Source organism: Chenopodium album, chromosome 15, assembly GCF_948465745.1.
Source record: "Chenopodium album chromosome 15, dcCheAlbu1.1, whole genome shotgun sequence".
NCBI lineage: Eukaryota > Viridiplantae > Streptophyta > Magnoliopsida > Caryophyllales > Amaranthaceae > Chenopodium > Chenopodium album.
The window spans coordinates 4,754,667-4,777,492 of NC_137848.1; the positions used below are offsets into that span (position 1 = coordinate 4,754,667).

The following is a 22,826-nucleotide window of genomic DNA, read 5'->3' on the forward strand; positions in this document are numbered from 1 at the left end:
TCACTAAAGGGTTACTCATTCGCTCAAGGGTTACTTAGTCAGTCAGGGGTTACTTGGTTCGCCAGGGGCTATTTGGTCAGGGGACATGAGTTACTCGATCGGTTAAGGGTTACTTGGTTGGTCAGGAGTTTTACTTGGTCGGTCAGGTGATACCTGGTCAAGGGTTACTCATGTGTTAGTTGGCCACACACAAAAGTTGCCCACAAATTTTTATATGTAGTTGTTCACATCGTATGGCCGATGTTACATATTTTGGGGTTACTTATTCAAGGGTTACTTAGTTGGTTAGGGACTACTCGGGCATTAAAAACGTACTAACCAACTGAATAACCCCAGAATAAATAACCTTTCACCGACTGAGTAACCCCTTAATAAATAACCCAAAAAAAAACACGTTAAAAGACTGAGTAACTCCAAAATAAATAACCCTTGAACAATTAAGTAATCCCTAAACAAGTAACCCCGAAAACCCAGACCAACCCCCACAAAAAAAGCACTGAATAAAAATGATTATTTCCCATATTAGCAAGAAAGCAAAGTGACGATTGACGCTGGATTGCATCATTAATCTTGAACCCCTTTTCATATTCTTCGTACTATATAAAGCATATAAAATAAAAATACTCATTCATTTTCTATTCAATAAATAATTGTGGCTTTCATGTTCGACTGTTTTGTATTTGATAGCCCGTTCTATCTTTTCAGGCTTTACGAAACCCTCATATTTTTCCATATAACAAGATAAAAAAATAAAAAATAAACCCTTTCATATTTTTACAAAAATCAAATAATGGTTTCAAGAAAAATATTTTTGTACATATTATTCTTATTTTTCTCAATTTTGCTGTCCACAAAATGTAGTTCATCACAGCCTCTGGTTCCTGCGCTTTATGTATTTGGTGATTCATCATTCGATAGTGGAAATAATAATTTATTGCCTACGTTGGCTAAGGCTAATTATTCCCCGTATGGTCTCGATTTTCCTGGAAGTTTACCTACGGGAAGATTCACTAATGGAAAAACAGTTGCCGATTTTATAGGTACGTATAATATAACACAATTACTCTTTTGTTTGCGGTTTATTTAGTTTTAACGTAGTATACTCGTGAATTATAGTGAAATTTTTAACAATTATGGTATTAATAACAAATATATGAATGTAAAATGAAACATATTCAAAATTCTTGTTATTGAGCTTAAATTGATTGGTTTGAGTACGTATGCTATATATGTAGCTGACTACCTAGGAGTGCCGTATCCTCCACCGCGAGTTAGCGTATTCCAGCCAACGTCGTATTTGGGCTATAACTATGCCTCTGGGTCTTGCGGTATTCTTCCTGAAACCGGAAAATTTATTGTAAGCAACGTTAACTCTTTTCTCATAATAATCTAAATTAGTCTCTAAATTTAATTGATCATAAAAAAGGGTCTTAATAGTGATATGATGTAATTTAATATTGGGTGTGGTATAGCATGTGTATGTTAACACTTTATAAACTTATACACAGACTATATAAAAGATGTATTGGATGTATCACGTACTCCGTAGTACACAGTACACTACGGAGTACTCGGTAGTATACACCAATTAGTTACCCTAAACCCTACCAAATGACAATTATACTCACTTTTACTCGTTTATCGCTTTTGCTAATGAGCAAATGAGTAAAGAAAAAAAAAAAGGTGTGTAGGATGAATTAATGGTACCCTGATTGTGTCTCGCAATTATTTTGCTCATTTCAATGTGATATACTGATATGGAACTTTGGCACGCATATTGGTATGTATTGATGTATATATATTTTTGCCATTTTAGGCCCAACTTAGAACAAAAAAATTAAATGTAGTACATTATATTTGCCCCGATCCCAAGAGATCCTGAGTTTGATTCTTTTATATGCCCTTGTGGCTCTCTAAAAAAAATTATATTTGTTAGTGCAATAATAATGATGCATACGTGTACAATACTACTACCTCTTATCCTACTCGATTAATGCCTTTTTTTTAAGGTTAGGAGAAGAATCCTGACCATACCTCAACCCACACCGTTTGTTTGGTCTGGTATTTATGGGTCAAATACTTTGAGAGTGAGGGGAAAAGGATAAATAAACCCCAAACCTGAAGGTTGGAAGGTACAATCCATACTACTAGAGGACAATTATCATTCAATTAGCTGTTTTGCGCATACATACCATGTAGAGTTTATTATTACCATGTTTTCAAAGTCAAATTATATGTTTGTTCACTGATATATAAAGGAATTCTATATAGTATATAATTAATCGATTTAGCTACTCCTATCCCAATCTGTTAAGTTGCTTTAACTCCTGGTTCACAGGCCTAGTTTGATAGAGTGTCATAAAATTAACAGTAGATAAGGGGAAATTATGTAGTGATTGTTTGTTTCATTAACATATGATGGAATTATATGTATATAATTGATTTAGTTACTTCTTCTGTCCCAATTAGCTAAGCTACTAAAGCATGTGGTAGGTAGACTCATAAGTCCTAGCCAAAAGGGGGTTGTTATTTGTCGCTCCCATTTTACCGGGTAATGCTCCCCTTTTTTCTTGAAATTCCAATTTTACCCCTAATATATAAATACGGTTTTTCCTTCCCGACCAACATTTCTCACTTCTTTACTTCTCTCTCTAACTCTCTTACTCTCAAACTCTCTTACTCTCTAACTCTCTAAAACAATTTTTTTTAAAAAAAAAAAATTCCAAAATTGTTCTTCATTTTTTAAAAAAACAACAATCATCATAAACACAAAAGAAAATGGGTGATTCGAGGCGGATTAGGCTGAGATTCGGAGGGAGGACCTTCGGCGGCGCTGGTGGCAGGGGCGTAGGCGGCGGCGGCGATGGTGGAGACGAGGTATTTGTTTTTTTTTTATTTTCGGATCCAGGAACTTCCGCCCAAAATATCCGGAAGTTCCATGGAGGATCCGCCTGGAATTTCCGGATCCTCCATGGAACATCCGGAAATTCTGGGCGGAAGTGTGACATCCGCCCAGAATTTCCGGATGTTCTATGGAGGATCCGGAAATTCAGGCGGATCCTCCATGGAACTTCCGGATATTTTGGGCAGAAATTCCAATTTTTTTTATTTTTTTTTTTTTGGCCCGTTAATAAAATTGTTATTTTTTTTTCGGATTTTGGTTTTTTTTTTGTTATTTTGAAGTGTTATGGTGATTATTGTTGATATTATTATTATTGTTGTTGTTATTATTGTGCTTATTATATTTTAAAAAATATGATAATTTTTATTATTTTGTTGATATTAGGTTTTTATTATTAATGTTAAGGTTATTGTTGTTGTTGTTAATTTGTTTTTTTTTTTTTTGGATTTTGTTATTTTTGTTGTTATTTTGAAGTGTTATGGTTAGTATTATTATTATTGTTGTTATTATTATTGTTGATATTATTATTATTATTATTATTATTGTTATTATTACTATGACAGCTGTGATGTGGAACAGGTTTGTCCCTGGGGTATCTCAAAGTGTTGTTTTAGGTGCCCTACCCAGGCTTAGTGCTGCAGCTCCTTCGGTTGCGCCCGGTTACATGCAGTGGCTGTACAGGTTTTCTCACCCGCGGGTATCTCCAGGTCCAGGAGTTACAAGCAACCTGCCTGAGCGGACTAACACTGATTACGTAAGTATTAATGCTTAATATTATATTAACAATGACTTCTATTAATTTTTGTGTTATAATATGTTATTGTTTTATTTGCAGTGGATGGGTCGGTCCATGGAGATTCACCAAAGAGCACTAGCTGAGTATCCTGAAATGTCGAGTGAGACTCGAACAATGACTGAGCAACTTGTATTTGATTGGAAGTCAAAAATGGGACTTTAGATTATTTTGATTAGATGTTCTGTTAGTGATGGTTTTAATTATGTTATGAACTTATTTGTATTTTATTTTTAAAAATGTAATGTATAAACTGGACACTTATTTTATTTTATATTTGATGTTTTGTTGCATATCATGTTAGATTAAAAGCAAATACATATAAAATTAATTTCATAAATCTAATTTTCTTACAAATGTTCAAAGTTAGTGAATGTACATTACAAACTACCTAACTAATGCATCCCACATGTCCCTTCTCAATTGATATGCTTGATCCCATCCATTGACACTATCCTCGTGGTGTTCCGTCCACCAACCGGCGATCGGCGGGAGTGGTGAATCAGGTACAAGGTCAAGACGGATAAAATGTGATCCACCAACTGTAGCAATCACAAACTCTCGAGTCGGTGACCGAACCCCGTTGCGTGCCCTAAGTGGTAAGACTGTGATGCATGGGTAGTAGCAAGTTGGTACTAGGCCTACTCCGAGACAAATCACCCTTGCGTTGAACCACGTAGCAATAGGAAATAAATCTTGAATTGTAACCATCCAATGCCGCTCCCCGACAGCCCCACCATCCCATCGAATACGCTCCACGTTCATCCAAAGTCGCCCAAGCCCGTAAATCCGTTCGTACAAATCAGGATGACCAGCGACCTCGTTCGCTATTGTTTCCCGAGCGTCATACCACTTATTTTAATCGCCAAAGAAGAAGTCGGCGACACAACGAAAGCCACAGTTCCCATCACCAATGACATCCTTCCAAGACGAAATGTACGGCAACATTGGGGCTGGAAGCAAGTTCAAATACCTGCATTGACTAATGTCACTTGGATCTACAACACAAAATTAAAAGATAAATTATTAGTAAAGCTACAAGTATTAAGTTTACATATTTTTATGTTAAATATAGAATTTTAGTATTACCTGGTTCTTGGTCACCACCACGTTGACTGTGTTGACGGTTCACATGCTCGAAATAGCTACGATCACGCCTGGTGTTATTTCTTTTCGGTCGACCACGAGTGTTAAGGTTGATATGTGGTTCTTCAAGGTGTGAATGATCTGGATGTAGCTCCTCCTCAATGATTCGCGTTACATTTCGACGTACGGCCGGGTCACTTTCCATGACTTCGTCGATCAGGGACCGAAAATGTGCAGCCTCCTCGGTCAAATCATTTACCACTTCAGGAATGTTAACACCATCACAACCAATAACCAGTGTCTTACAGAAAGAATGAATTTGGCTGCTATACAATCCCGTCTGTGCAACTAACGATTCATGTATCTGGCAAGCACATGGAAGACCATGGGTCAGACGCATAGCATATCCACACCGTTCATGGACCTGGTAACTCAAATCCCGCATCCTTTTCGTCTCGTCCCTGGAAAGACTTCTCTCAAAGCCGCACATAGCCCAAGATCACGGTCTGAAATAAATACAGATGGCTCTTTATCAAACCCAATCAACTCCCTTAATCTCTGCAACACCCACCGATAGCTAGCCGTGCACTCGTCGCGCATGAAAACATATCCAACTAGAAAATTCTGGTTTGTCGGTGTCACGCCTACTATCTCAAAGAAAGGCATGTTATATCGATTGGTCTTGTAAGTAGAATCCATACCTATGACATGTGGGTATGTGCGGAGTATGTTGACCATGATCGGGTGCACCATAAATGCATGTTGCAAAACGTTGTGATCATCATTCGGGAACCAGTAAATGTATTTACTCTCTCTCGCCAGATGAAGAAATTGCTGAACAACTCCTCTTCCTTCGGACATCTCCATCCTGAAGTCATTTCGGCAATTGTAAATGTGTCGGATGTTTGGATGATCATCAGGAAATTGCTCGGCAATAGTGGACATGATGTTACGGGGAGCAACCTTGGACTTTGTCATGTCCCGCACAACCTGTTTTGCACCCGGACTCAATCCGCTCACTTTACGGTGACCCTCTGGGTACACAATCATTGGGTGGTTATGTGTCCCGGTGTGATCATTTTTCGCAATGATCTTCCGACTTTCGGTGCTGACATCATAATATATCTTGATGTAGAATGGACAACCATTAGCTTTGGTTTTGGTGTCCTTCCGTATCGCGTTCTCCAAATCTCTCGGCTTGCTCCTTCGTGACCGATCACATCGCAAATACCGATACAGCCGACCATATCTGGTTTTGTTATAAGACGATTTCACCAATATAAATCCCAATTTTATGGAAACACCATCAGCCCATGTAACAACATCGTCAAATGTAGGAAAAAATGTATCGGTGACAAAATTCCCACTATAATTCACACCGTCACCGCCTTCCTCAGATTCCATATCCTATACAAATTAAACAAAACATGCTTTATGTCAAAATAATAATAATAAAAACAATAATAATAATAATAATAATAATAATAATAATAATTATAATTAAAATAATAAAAATAATAAAAACAATACTAATAATAATAATAATAATAATAATAACAACAATACTAATAACAATACTAATAATAATAACAACAAATACAAAACAATAACAATATTAATGATAATAAAAAATTATAACAACAACTACAAAACAATTTATAAGACCATAACGTTAATTAATAAATAAATAATAATAATAATAATAATAACAATAACAATAATAATAATAATAATATTAATAATATTAATATTAATATTAATATTATATTTCTACTAATTAATAATAACAATATTAATAATATTAATATTAATATTAAAATTATATTTCTACTAATTAATAATAACAATATCAACAACAACAACAACAACAATAAAAATAACAGCAACAACAACAATAATAATATCAACTACAACAACAACAATAATATCAACATATTACTAATAATAATAATAATAATAATAATAATAATAATAATAATAATAATGAAACAAAAAATAAACATATTACTAATAATCATATTAATACAACAAAATTACATTAATTATCAAATACTAAATCACAACAATAATCACAAGACCACGAAAAAAAAAATACATAAAAAAAAAACTTAATAAACGTACTTTAAAAAAAAAAAAAAAAAAAAAAAAAAAAAAAAAAAAATTATAGGGACATCCGCCTAAAATTTCCGGATGTCCCTAGGTACATCCGCTTGAAATTTCCGGATGTTCCTTGGTACATCCGGAAATTTTAGGCGGATGTACCTAGGACATCCGGAAATTTTAGGCGGATGTCCTATTACCGAAAATAAAAAAAAAAAAAAAAAAACTTACAGAATGATCCGACGCATTCTCCGGCGTACGTATGTTCCACTCGCCGTCCATGACCCAAAACCCGTCGGCAAATTTAACGATTTTTGAAAATAGAAAATTTAGGTGGTCGTGGGGACCGATTTGGTTGCAAGGTCGTGGGGACCGATTTTGGGAAGCTCGGGACAACAATGTCGTGAAGTAAGGGGACCGTTTCATGTATTGTGTCCAAATGGGGAACAAGGTCCTTTTTATAACCCAAATTGCATAAAGGGCATAGTGGTCCATTCAAGTCAAAAAGGGAGCGTTACCTGATAAAATGGGAGCGACAAATAGCAGTTGAGAATTTTTTTATGTTTCGTTTAGAACTTTAGATATACCTGGATGGCTAGATGAATGTAAGTATCTTGATTTTTGTGGAGTTTCGAGGCTAGTTGGTTTTTTTTTTTCAATTTATTTATTTTTTTTATTAATGGTAAGATATGGGGTGTCCCTCCTATCACAGAAAGGATGGGGGTGAAGATTGAACCCTGGTCACATCGAAGGGAGATAGAGTGACTAACCATCCCTCTACTCCTTGATCCTTGGCTAGTTGATTTTATTTACTCAAGTCAAATATGTGACTATTTGGGGAAATATGCGTGTTTGTTGCAAGACCAGTAGTCCAATAACTCCAATTGGATTTGGGTTGGAATTTGGGAAGTGCTATAGTAAAGTGAACTACTTAAGTCAAACTTGACCCAAAGAGTGTTCATATGGGCTACAAGAAAGTAAGGCCCACACATTTTCCAAAGTAAACAAAAAACATGTGTAATAAAGAAAGTTCAGATGATTTATGTGCAGCGACTCTAATGTCTATGGCACATCTACACATCGAAATTTATAATATACACTCGGATGCACCGTACACTCCACTAAAGTTATGTTAGTTTTACTTTTCATTGATAACTAAGTTAAAATTCCGTGTAATGAACGATTGTTAAATATTTTTAAATTACAAAATATAAAGTATATAAAAGATATTCCATTCAAAAAAAAAAAGTATATAAAAGATATTCAGAAATATAGCATTTGGGTATATACTGTATATGAAGTATGATTGTCAAATTGAAAGAAAATATCATAAGGTATAAATAGTTTATTTATTGATTTTGCGAAAAAAAAAGCGAAAAAGGCAGGAAAAGAATGACAAGTGCCATGGAAAGATTTACTTTTAGTATAGGTTGATAAAATAATGAAAAACAATCTTCAAAATAGAAGCAAAATACTCATGGGTGTACGATATAATCGGGTGTATATAACAATCTCTCATGATTATCGTATAAATTGTAAATTCAACTTTTAAAAAATCTAAAAAAAATTTTTGAATCCATAGGATATATCATTTGTACCTTTTTTTTTTTTTTTTGGCTATTAATACTCAACAAAACAAAAGTTATCACATGATTTAATTATTTTAAACCTATCACATGAAATTTTGTCAAATTTGTATTAAATTATAATATTGAGTATTAATTTTTATTAATATACAGACAAAGTCGTAATTAAAGATAATTTATATTTAAACACACGGTCTTTTATTTTACAGGGTGAATGCTTGAATTTGGATGAACAAATAAAAATGTTCAAAGAGACAGTTGAAATAGAGTTGTCCTCAAAATACAAAAGCTCAGCCGAGCTTTCCCAACATATGGCCAAATCTATTTTCATTTTCTCAGTGGGAAATAATGATTACATCAACACGTATTTTGGTCCTTTTCAGACAAGGAAACAATATAATCCTCAACAATTTTCTCAACTCCTCGTTGATACATTATCACTAAAATTACAGGTATTTTTTATCAATTTTTACATTGATTATTTATTTTAAATTGTTTAGTAATGAGATTATAGCCGAGAAATACATTGTGTACGTACCAAAGTCTAAAATTTACATTTACTTATCATTAGTTTTAAATTATTAATTTATTGCATCATTTTAAAAGTTAGCTTCTCACTAAGGGCCTGTTCACATTTACTTAATTTCAGTTCAGTTCAGTTCAGTTCAGCTCCAATCAGTTCAGTTCAGTTCCAATCAGTTCAGTTCAGTTCAGCTCTTAATTTTTCTCTCACATAAAATATTCATTTCAGCTCAATTCAGTTCAGTTCAGTTCAGTTCAGTTCCAATCAGTTCAGTTCAGTTCAGTTCCAATCAGTTCAGTTCAGTTCAGTTCAACTCAATTCAGTAAATATGAACAGGCCCTAATACTATCTCTGTTTTTTTAGTTGACACGTTTTGACTTTAGCACTATTCATACACCTCCTTTATACCGTGTTTTGTGCTTTATACGTAATGAAAAATATAGTCATGTGGGATCTTATTAGATTCGTCACGTTATATACTTTCAAAATATCAACTTTTATAATTTTTGCTTATCGATAATTAAAGATACTTCCTCCGTTCTTTTATTATTGCACGATTTGTCCTTTTAAGAAGTTTCATAAATACAAAAATTCTTGTGTGGACCTAGTCCACATTAATTATTAATGTGAACCACAAGCCCACACGTGCCAAAACTGGCAACCCCCACCCCAGCCCCTAATTTCTATGTCCTAGCCTGGAAAATTTTTGTCCCTTTCTCTCTCTACCTTCAATCTCCAGCCCAGATCGAAGAAAATCCGAAGAAGATGGTCGATCAAACATCGACAAATTGATCTCAATAGAGCAATTGTTATTTCAAATTAAGCAAGACGATATTACTGAAGGTAATACAAATCAAAACCCTAAAATATCAGTTAGATTTAATTTCTTCTAAAAGAAAGCAAAATCTAAATTATTTTCCGAGAACATGCAATTAAAGACATCAAATAGGAGGAGGAAGATAATCTAGAATCAATTTCTAGAGGTAGAATTATATCACGTATCTACTAATTGCTTGTTGATAGATGAATTTATGCGATAAATATAGGTATGATTTTTGTAATTTGGTGATATAATTTTATTTGAATTCATCTAATATTTGAATTAGTGGGATACAATATGATTCCATGAAGTGATGTGAAATTATTTGCTAATTGCTAATTTAAAGTTAGTGGCCGAATAAGGTCACTAATTCACTATACTATGAGTTTAATTTGCAGATTTGGGAATAGATTAGTTTGGTTTTGATATTAACACTGCAAATTTGTTGGTGTTATTGTGTAGAATTATGCTTAATTTATGGCGTTGTTAAGTATTTCATGACTTAGGTGTGGTTGATTTTATTGGAGTCGTTAGAGGCAGCTGTGGTTCCTTCCCTGCTTTCCTTTTGGAAAACTAAGATAAAACTGTCATTTGCAGGAAGAGGGTTTAAGGGATGCATTACTCCATATCATATGCCTAGGCATGGGAATAGGCCTTGCTTGAATATTAAAACAAAAGTAGACACTAAAGCTACTGTATAGTGAAGATTTGATCCGATGATTATCAGTTTATCACATTGACTCAATAATATCTAGTTCATGGAGTAACCATGTGAAAATGAAAAGGTTACATATTACATGTGCTCGAAAATGGTCAAATATTTATACTTTTATGTACTCCATGTTTTGATGTTTGGTGACAAGCAAGGAACATCTATTCTAGCCTATTATAGGGATGGGGATAGACCTTGCTTGAATACTAAAATAATTGTAGACATTAAAGTTAGAGTGATGAATCTGATTATTATGCTCTGATGATGATTAGCATATTCACTCTATAATATCTGGTTCAAGTGTAACCATGTAAAAAATAAAAGGTGACATATTACATGTTCTCGAATAGAAAATGGTAAGATATCTATGCTTTTATGTATGTTTGATGACAAGCAGGGAACATCATGCATTGTTTTTTCAAAGTCATGTAGGATTGGAGAATTATATAATTGAAAACTATTTAAACCTGTCCAAGCCTATTAGCTCAAATGGCCGAGCACTGTGTCTTTTTTCGCACAGAAGATGTTGGTTCGAATCCTACATAGGCTGACATATAAACATATAGTGACCCTTTTTAGCAAATAGTTACCTTTTTCATAGTTATTTTTTCCCTACATATTGCAAGCCCTATAAACATATAGTTACCTTTTTCTTACATATAGTGACCCCTTTTTAGGTATAGTTATATTTTTTGGAATTACCGTATAACATATAGTGACTACTATAATCACCCATTTTTACACAATAGTGACCCCTATTTATGTATCTATAGTCATCTTTTGTTTACACGTCACATTTTGTGACCCCTGTACACTTATAATTACCTTTATTTACATATAGTGACCCATTTTTAGATATAGGCATCTTGTTTTGTAATTATCGTATAATTACACATAGTGACTCCTACTTAAATATAATCACCCATATCAAACATATAGTGACCCCTATTTAAATAAAGCTACTTTTTATTTACCATATTTACAAATTACAATGACCAAAACACAACTCATCAATAATCATAGCAACACGCAAGCATTATTGTAGGCCATGTGGGACTTGAACCCACACCATGTACATTATTGTACATTGCTCTACCCTTTGAGCTAATAGCCTATATATATATATATATATATATATATATATATATATATATATATATATATATATATATATATATATATATGGACAATCCTTTTATTTGTCCCTTGGTTTGCTTAAACCAAATATTGAAATAAAAGAGCATCTTGTTGACAAAAACATAAATAAGAAGAATATGACCATAGTCAGTGATCCCCTTAAAACAAACAAAGTAAATTAGTCATAGACAACATTAATTAATGCCACATTGTCTAGGGTGATAGATCACATTATTACAACTTGACTACATACCAAAGCAATGGAGTTTATATCCATCTCCTCACAAGATCAGTCATCAACTCATCATGGCTCATGCTGCTCAAGCGCTCAGCAGTATGGGAGTAACTCAATCCTACATTCAGAAGACAATAGACTTCCTAATCATGCATGTAAGAGTAATGTCATCGGTTGTGTTGATTTATTCAATACATCATGCCCTTTAGAATGCCCTTCACGGCATTTTGAACCTCACGAGGCCCGATATCGTAGCTTTATCCACTCAAATATCTCTCCATGGTTAAGATGAATTACAATGTCTTTTGTGGCAGCCATTAGTATTAGACATACACATATAATAAGTAATGCCAAAAATATTAAACCTTATTCATATGCATAGTAACTCTTTTTGGAATCATAGTTGCTCTATTATACTTATAGAGTAAAGAATCACTTTAATAAAAAAGAATCGCAACATTTCACAAAATTAGGAACATAATAACATATGGTGATCTTTTTTTACTACATGAGAGAAAAAGAGTGAGTTTGGGTTCCTTTGCACTTCCTTGATTTTAAGCAACACAGCAGATGAGCAGCAGCAACAAACAAGCAAGCTTACCTAATCTCATCATAAACCACCACCCCCTTAATTAAATAACACCACCCTCACCTGCCTCCATTCAACCAATCCACCACACAATAGCATCAACAAAATCTTTAACCTCCTTCTCGCAAGTCCCCAACTGGTACCACCAACAATTTCACCAGCAACAACTACAAATACCCGCTCAATAGCACACACTCCACATGGCTTCTAGCAGCAGCCCACTCGTCCCACTCCACCAACATCGCCGCACCAACCAGGCTCATAAACCACCACAATCTCGCCTCACTCGCCCAACTCAGCCGCCACCACAACACCTACTGATAAACGAGGTCAAAACCTAATAACCTAAATCAAATAGCTAATTTACAAAATAAATCAACGAAATTTTGTTTTAATTGTAATTAAACATAGATTGAACAAATTAGAACCCTAATTTGTTGATACGGGACAAAATTCAAGCAATAGAAATCCAAAATAAGTGTAAACAAATGCGAACAGATTTGTAATTCAAAAACCAAAGCAACGAAACAATTTAATCAACTTAATAAGTTCAAAAACAAAATCAAAAACCAGAAATTTACCAGAATTACCACGATTATTGTCTTCAACCTCACGATTTGCATTCGAAGGGCGAAGTTCTCAGAAGTTTTTGCAGAGCATTGAGGAGAGAGAAATTGGTTGAGAGAGAGAGAGTGAAAAGAAAGTAAAATAACGTAAACAAATACGGAGTAACCTAGTCTCTTCGCACGTGCGATCAATTGGTCCACAATAAACTTATTGTGGACCAGGTTTATTTAAGATTTTTTATCATAAATATTGCACCATTTCCTCTTTAGTAAAAAAATTATTTGTGTTCACACTATAAATACCTAACATACCCTTACTTTTAGTTTATCAATATGTCACATGGGCAATTTTGTATTTTTACCTTTCTCTCTCTTACTTTTTTCCACTACCAAAATATTTGTACCCAACCCCTATGGTGCAATAATAAAAAAAAAGCAGAGGAAGTATTAATGATTGAATAAGTGCATTGGCAACCGTGACTAAAGAAACATGTCAACTAAAAAGAAACGGAGGAAGTAATATTTGATACATAAATTTATGTTTTTAAAATTGCAGAATCTCTATAATTTTGGAGCAAGGAAGATTCTGGTGTTCGAGCTAGGTCCAATTGGTTGCATTCCATCAATTGTAAAGAGTTCAAAGCTAAATGGAAAAAGCGATGAAAATAAAAATGAAATCGTTAATATGTTCAACACTCAACTTGGATTATTGCTCAAAAATTTAACTACTTCTCTCCAAGACTCACATTTTATTTTCGGAAAAGCACATGGACTAGGATACGATGCTGTCATCAATCCTACAAAATATGGTATGTCAACATTTTTTAAACCTTTTTAAATATTTCATATGCAATATAGTTTTAATGTGCCCTATAGGCCAAGTATTATTGACGATAACTATTTTAAAATGAATGAACCTCGAATTGACTCAGGTACATGTAATGTTGCAGGGTTAAGAGATAGTAGTAATCCGTGTTGCAATACATGGGGAAATGGTACATTCTCGTGCATACCGGTGGAATCACCATGCTTAGCCCCCGACGAACACTACTTTTGGGATGGCTATCATCTAACTCAAGCAACATATTCTTTATTGCAACTCAATGTATCAGTGGCTTTGATGTTTGCCTTCCTATGAATATCCAACAACTTGTTCAAGTTTAAGATACAGTTTTTGGCTTAATTAGCGAGTTATAACTGGACAAATAGGTTAACTTATTGATTCATATTAGCACATTTTTTTAAGATTAGAAATTAAGGAAATAAGTTAAAATAGGATAGTACACCAGCTTGCACCATGCGCATGGTGCACCCAAAAGCAGAAAGAACATACTGTTATTTGACAAAAAGCATACTTATGTTTGACAAAGAATATACCTATACATATATGTTTGATAATATATTCTTTTACTCTTATGTTCTTTAACAATATTGAGTAAACATGTTTTTTGGATTTTAATGATACAAAGTATGTTTTTTGAATTTGGCTCGTATGTTCTTTGAGATAATGAGTGACGCACATGACATATTTTTTTTCATCATATATCATATTTATTTATTATTATTATTTTTTTTTATTATCATATGTTTTTTGAGTTTGATCAATGTATCCTTTGAGTATGAATTATATGTTCTTTACATTATAACGTATGTTCTTTTAACATACATTATTTTGAATTTTGAAATTTAATTTGAAAATGAAATTTTGAATTATTTTTGGTTGAAAATAATTTTAGAGATAGAAAACTAAAATTATTATGGAAAGTTGAATTTTTGGAGAGAGAGAAAACTATTTTTGGAGAAATATTATCTTTGTAAAGATTTTTCCAATTATGTGTAATTTTTCATGAAATTTAAATAAAGTTTCTATCACGTTCTTTTTGTAATGTCTTCATGTTCTTTAGTAATGCATGTTCTTTGTCAAATATAAACATATTCTTTTTCAAACACCTTAATGTTCTTTCTGCCCTTTTTTTTTTTTAATTTAACCAGGTGCACCCTGGTGCACAGATCATGCATTAAGAAATAAGAGGTTGATGATTTTTCCCTTAAACTGAGATTGGAGTTATTAGCGTTTTATATATCTTGAAAAAGAACAAGATTTTTCACCATGTAAATGTATTACAGTATGACGATGAGATTCAAAAAATAAAAAAATGCTGAAAATAATTTATTTTATTACTTGTATGTTTTTCAGTACCAATTACAATAAAGAAGATTATCAATTACAATAATTAACGCTGACATCATATATAATAATTAAATTAAAGAGTCAAGATTAGCTAATAGATGTCATACTTGTAAAACACATAATATACAAGATTTGGCCTTACGTTAGTCAACCTTTTGAAGTAAAAATGGTAAAACTTCAAATTTGTCATTGAGTATATCATACTTGAAAAGTGAATCATACGCAATTGAGCCACATAAAATCAGATCGTTCAACAAATAAAACCTCAAACCAGGTGGAGTCATACTTTCACCTTCTTTCTCAAAACTAAAAATTGATCAATGGGATGTTGAACGTCACAAATCACGTTAGGTTGTGTTCAGTAATCATCAACAAGAGGGGATTGATTACAATAAAACTTTTCCTCCGATCGCTTAAACATATTTTATTTTTATCAAATGATAAAATCGTAAATAAATCAACAATATTTTAGTGAATATGAGACCTACAATTGTTGATATTATTACGAAAATACTATGCTGGCTAGACATTTTTGTAGATTTATTTACGATTTCGCCTCTTGATAAACGAATTTTGTTTATCAGGGTGATAAATTGGGGCTTTCTCGTTGTATCAATTGCATGTAGTAATATTTTTAGGGGTATTTCTTAAAGTAGAAAAGGAGAGATAATAAGGGTAATTTCAAGAGTCAAACGCACTACAAAAAAACCCTAATAAGTCGGACTTTTAGAGTCACCTGTGTATAAGGTGTGACTTATAAACCTATTGAGTCACCTTATACTTATTAAGCGACTTGTTAAAGTTGAGGTTAAAACCATAAAAGCACTTGACGAGTCGCCTAATATACATGAGGCGCCTTGATAGGTTTACAAGTCGCACCATATATACATGCGACTTTATAACCCGACTAATTTGCTGGTTTAAATTAGATTTTCAAAGTCACCTGTATATAAAATGCAACTTGAAAACTTGTTGAGTCGCCTTATGCATAATATGCGACTCATTAGAGTTTTGTTAAATGTGACTTTCACCTAATGAGTCGGCTATAATATATAAAGCGACTCGATCGATAGGTTAATGAGTAGTGTATATATATATATATATATATATATATATATATATATATATATATATATATATATATATATATATATATATATATATATATATATATATATATCTATATATATATACATATATATATATATATACATATATATATATATATACATATATATATATATATATAAATATATATATATATATATAATTTAAGCCACCAAATAAGTTGGGTTGTAGAGTCACATACATATGATGTGACTTGTAAACTTATTAAGTCACCTCATGTATATTAGGCGACTCGTTAGATACTTTGTTGATTTTAATCCCAACTTAATAAGTCGCCTAATAAGGGTCTGTTCTGATTTACTGAGCTGAACTGAGTTGAACTGAACTAAATTAAGCTGAAGTGAACAGACCCTATTCACTTCAGCTTAATTTAATTTCAGTTCAGTTCAGCTCTAATCAGTTTATAGGGATTACTCGTTCAATTTAACAGGGTTAACTCGTCGCTGGTATAGGGGTTATTTGGTCATAATTACAAGGGGTTACCGGGTCAGTGTTATAGCGGTTACTTTGTTATTTAACAAGTGGCCACACACAAGAAGCATCGTTCATTTTTATACTCCATAAAGCCTAAAAGTGAAATTTTTTCCATGGAGGCAGATGCACAATGCTCCGTGCATCCGTTTTCTTTTTAAAAAGGCGGAACGAACATTTAGTTGTTCAATAAAGAACATACAGTTATTTTATAAAGAACATCTAACTATTTATAAAGAACATCACATATAGTTGTATTGTAATGAATATATAGTTGTTTTGTAAAGAACATATAGCTATTTTGTAAAAAAAAATATTAAACTTTATGTTCTTTATATATGTCTAAAGAACATCTGTAATATTAATAAAGAACATGATAATTAGAGGTGGTCAATTTCAGCCCGGCCCGAAAATAAGGTGGGTTTGGGCAACCCTAAAAATGCATTTTTAGTTAAAAATCCAAACCCAACCCGAAAAAAGCCCAAAAAGCCCGCTATATTTTTCGGGTTTGGGCACGAGATATTAGGTTAAGGGTCGGCCCGACCCCGAATTAACAATTAACATTATGTCACAAATAAAAGTACGTTATACTTACAATCAAAGAACATGAAGATAAAGAATATTGTTTAACATTGTATAACATGTTCTTTTCAATTTAACTGAATGTTCTTTACATTTCTATATAATGTTCTTTACGATTCTATAACATGTTCTTTTCACTTTAACTAAATGTTTTTTACATTTCTATACAATGTTCTTTCCGCTTTTTTATTTTATTTTTTTATTTTTTTTATTTTTTAAGGGATGCATCATGCGGATCGTGCATCCGCCTGCAGGAACCACGCACTCGCCTAAAAGCCCTTTTTTAATTCTCTATCTCCAACTCAAGGATACCATTGAAGCAAAAAAACGTACCTTGCCAATTGGGATTCAGTTTTACGAACCTTGCCACCACCCTCCGATGCCTCCTTGCCGCCGGTAAAGGTTGTTTTTTTTTTATGTACTTTGGACATTTTATTGCTTTGTACTTCCTCCATTATAAATAAGATGATACGTTTTAACTTTTGAAACTATTCATTATTAACTTTGTTTTGACTAATATTTGTGATTTATAGGTATAAAAAAACATAGTTATATGAGATCTTGTTAGATTCATTTATTGTGTACTTATTTAATACGAGTAGTCAATTTTTAGTATTTTTTTTATAATAATATAATTAATGTTAGAGATATGAGATTTCAGAAAATATATGAATTTGTCCATTAAAGATATGTTAAACTGAACTTTTGCATGTTATATGAGCCCGCAAAAAAAATCTCTCGCCTCTCCTCTCCTCTTCTTTCCTCCTCTCTTCTAGGGTTTCTCCTAAACCTTGGTCGTTAAGGCCAGGAATAGTCTAATTTCTTTGGAAACTAGACTATTTCTGACCCTTTTCCCTTATTTTTATTTAGTTTTGCTATTTAGGTTTCAATAAATCTACACAAGTAGTGTAGATATTCGTGCGTCTCATGTGGAGTCGTTAGTTTTTGTTAGTTTAGTTGTTTGTTTATGTTCGTTTAAGGTTTGTTTGTGTATTAGGGTTTATCAAAAAGGTAATATCTTTTGCCCTATTGTCAGTTCTTTGGTAAAGATTTGTTCGGGATCGCAACGGTTGTCAAGTTTTCAAATGCGTTCAGGCGAATCAGATGAGAATCATCCTTACGGCTACAACAAATCATTAGATTGTCTTTCCGAAAAGGTTGTATATTCCAGCGATGTGTGCGAGAGATGTACCACAATGCAAGATTTTTTCACCGATCGTAGCTTTGATGAAGGAAATCTTAATTTGATTCAATTTTATGTATTTGTTAATTTAGATTTCATTTGTAAATGCCAGATGGCTTTTTATTAATAAATTGATTTGTTTTAAAAAAAAAAAGAACTTTTGCATTGGCAAACGTAGTAAAACAAACATGTCATGTAATTTGAAATGAAGGTAGTATGTTGGTATGCTAAAGTTGGAAGCTTATTTTTGAATCCATTAATAAATTTCTGGATCCGTCACTCCCAACTTAAAACCTTTAAAGAGTTGAATAAGTTAAACCTCTCTCGACCAAACATACTCCCAAAAGTAGGGATGGCAATCGTAAACGGATATCCGCCAACCCGATCCACCCGATTTAATTTAATGGACGAAAATCCGCATTAAATGGATGAAGGGCGGATGACGGATGAAGCGGGTGACGGATCGGGTCGGATTCGGGTGGGGCTCCGCATCATCCATCACCCGATCCGTCATCCGTTTATTACCCGATCCGTCATCCACCCGAAATTATATATATATATATATATATATATATATATATATATATATATATATATATATATATATATATATATATATATATATATATATATAAATTTTAAAAAAATAATTCTGTACGAAATTATAATTTTTTTTTTTTTTGAAAAACTGTACGAATTATATATATATATATATATAAATAAAAATTTAATAAATAAATATATAAACCCCCCCTAAATTCAGAAACCCTAATCCCTAATTTTGAACACCACCTGACCTTGACCTTAGGGATGTCAATGGGGCGGGGCGGGGCGGATGTTGGCCTTCCCATCCCCATCCCCACCTATCATTTTCATCCCCATCCCCATCCCCATCCCCGCGGCGGGTCTAATATTCATCCCCATCCCCGCCCCGGCGGGTACAACTCCAAAACCATCCCCGCCCCACCCCCCACTTGGATATCCATCCCCGCCTAATCCCCACCAAATACCCGCCTAATCCCCACCCAAGACCCACCAAATTTCCGTGTCTCAAATACACAATCCTACATAATTAATACGGATTATAATATTAAAAAAAATATTCTTAATATTACACACATTTTTGTTTATAACATAAGTGTAGTACAAAATATTATAATTAATATTTATTTCACGTAATTATTTTTATAAAATAATATAAAAGTATATGTGGGTATGAGGTGGGGATGGGGCGGGTACGAAGTGGGGCGGGTGGGGCGGGTACAACTTAAAATCCACCCCCGCCCCATCACCCATGGCGGGTATCGTTTTCATCCCCATCCCCGCCCCACCACCCACCAAACCAAGACCCATCCCCGCCCCACTGGGGCGGGGATGGGGCGGGTCTCCTACTTGACCCGCCCCACTGACATCCCTACTTGACCTTGACCTTGTGCATAGAGTTGTGTAAATGTGAAAGTGTTGTTTATCAATGCAAGTTATGACTTGACATATTCCGAGTCGACTATTAGGTTGAGTGTATGTTTTTTTTTTAAACACACGAGTGTGTGAGTTTGGGAGGGCATTGTTCACATTAAAGGGGTTGGGATGGAGAGCGATCGAGTACATCTTTTACTCGCCACATAAATGAGAGTTGAGTGTGTGAGCACTAGTCTTGAATTTTATATGCTCTTGTGGTTTGCTCTACTTGACAATTTTTGGGGAGGAAGGGTGATTAGATGGATAGGATTGGTTGATTTTGAAGCACGTTCACTTGATTTGCCATGAATCGTTTGTGCTTGATTTTTATATTGGGGTGAGGCATGTTTTATTGTTCATTGAGGAGCTCTTTGCTTAGGGACAAGCAAAGGTTTGGCTTGGGGGAGTTTGATGTGTTCATTTTATATATATATTTACCCCCGTCCTTTGGTCGTAATTAGTAGTGTTTTTGGCTCCTACGAGCCACTTTTATTACTAATTGGTGTTTTCTAGTGTTTTCGTAGTTTTGGTTGAGTTTTGTAGGGAATTGTGCATTTGGAGCATTTTCCCGGGATTTTATGGAGCAACTGCGAGCATTGGAGGAGCTCGACCATTCTTTGTAGCCCAAGGCCGGTTAGAGTCGTCGAACCGGTGATTAAGGGCTCGGTTTATGTGATACTGGGGCATTTGGACCAAGTATTCAAGACCCGAAGAGGAAATCCAGATTGGCCCGAAGAATCGGGGCCTAATTGAAGTCCAAGGTCTGCCCAAGTGGCTTTGCCCGGTGCATAGTGGCTTCGCCCGAAGGCGCGCCCGACCGGGCGGCGCAGAAGAGTAACACCGCCCGACCGGGCGCGAGAAGAGAAGCTTTGGCGATGTTTTGGTGAAAAAAGGCGCGCCCGACCGGGCGGCACTTCGCCCGACCGGGCGCGTGTTTCTGGAGGAAATTTATACGTCGTTTTTTATTTTGTTTTAATTTAGGATTCGTAGATTAGCATAAATACTCTTTTGTTATGTTAGTTTTGAGAGTCTTAGATCATTGTGTGAGACAATTGTCCTTGATCCACTTCTTTTCTCCTTACTCTCTCTCTAACTTTTCTCTCTCTACTTTTCTTGATCTTGGATTAATTGAGTGACACAATTGTCTTTGATTATCTCTTTTCTCCTTTACTTTGGTAACTATTTCTCTCTCTTCCTTTAATCTCTTTATTTCCTTATGCCTTGTTTAATTGCTTTGTTTAGTTTAGTCTTTAATTATGTCTGAGTAGTTTCCTTTCTAGGGTTTATGGGGATCCATAAATAATATGAAAGGGTAATTTATTGTTGTTAATTATCAATTCTAGATTAGTTTCCTATTGATTGATTTAATGCTCTGTGACTAGATTAGGCCTGATCTTTTATGCATGAGTTTGACAATATTGATTCGAGATTCGAGAGATGAGAATTGATGTTTAGGTCTAGTTTCAATAGGCAAGTTAATCTATAAATGGTTAAGTTGAGATTCGAGAGATGAGATTTAATACCGGTAGATTAATTCTGTGATTGTAATACGTAGCGAAAGCCCTTTATAATCTGGTTAATTGATGTATTGATGATTGATTATTATGTTTTACCCTGGAGTCTTATTTATTGGTGAACCTATGCCCTAGGTCTTTAATTCATTGAGTTTTCTCTATCCTTTACTTTTCCCTACTTTTACCCTTCGTAGTATAATTATCACTTTTACAATAATATTTTGGTTACTTAATAATTTAGATTATAATAATTAATTAGGAATAGAAAGACTTGTTTCCCTGTGGATTCGACCCTACTTCCCTATCTATATTTAGTTAGTGGTTTTAGGAATTACTTTTGATTAGGTGATACGACTTTAGCCTGTCACCACCCAGCCAGGCAGGCACCCACTCACCCAGCCACCCTCATTCTCTCTCAGACTCTCACACTGATTCTTTCTCACTCAGACACACTCAGTCCCTCACCACCGGCCCACCGCTCTGCGACAATCCGGCGGGTTCTCTCACCGGCGATTCGGCGACAGCCCGACCATCCTCACGCACCTCCCTCTCTCTCACTCGCACTGATTCTTTCTCACTCAGTCTCAGTTTCGCGGTTTTCGCCACACTCAGTCCCTCACCACCGCTCTGCGACAATCCGGCGAGTTCTCTCACCGGCGACAGCCCGACCATCCTCACGCACCTCCCTCTCTCTCACTCAGACAATCAATTTCGCACTGATTCTTTCTCACTCAGACACTCACGACAATCCGGCGGGTTCTCTCACCGGCGACAGCCGACCATCCTCACGCACCTCCCTCTATTTTATTCTCGTTCAAGCCCTTCAAGGTATTTTTCTTTTTAGTTTGTTCTAAATTATTCTACTAGTGTAAAGCCTAATCAAGTAATCATCTAATAATTTCTAGTTGTTGAAGTAATTGACTTGATTTGTAGATCTGAATTTGTGAATTGTTGTGACGATGTGAACCCATCTGATTTGTTGAAATTTCTGATTTGTGTTTTATATGTAAATCTGAATTTTGAGTATATATATTTATTGATTGAAATATGTTCTGCTTTCTTGTGAATATATTATAGAAAAAATTACTTTATGCTTCATAACACTAGTGCTAAATTATATTGCTGTCTTGCTATAAATTTTAAAATTCATTACATTCATTCAATTGGACTTAGGAAATAAATCAAGTAATCTGGTGGAATGACCTACTAATATTCATATGTATTATGTTGTGGTTTGTAATGGGTTTTAA

At 34.2% G+C, this 22,826-nt stretch overlaps 1 pseudogene; it reads left to right on the forward strand.

Moving 5' to 3' along the window:
• The first annotated feature begins 669 nt into the window (after positions 1-669).
• On the forward strand, positions 670-14,213 carry LOC145581672 (GDSL esterase/lipase 7-like; annotated as a pseudogene).
• The last annotated feature ends 8,613 nt before the right edge of the window (positions 14,214-22,826 follow it).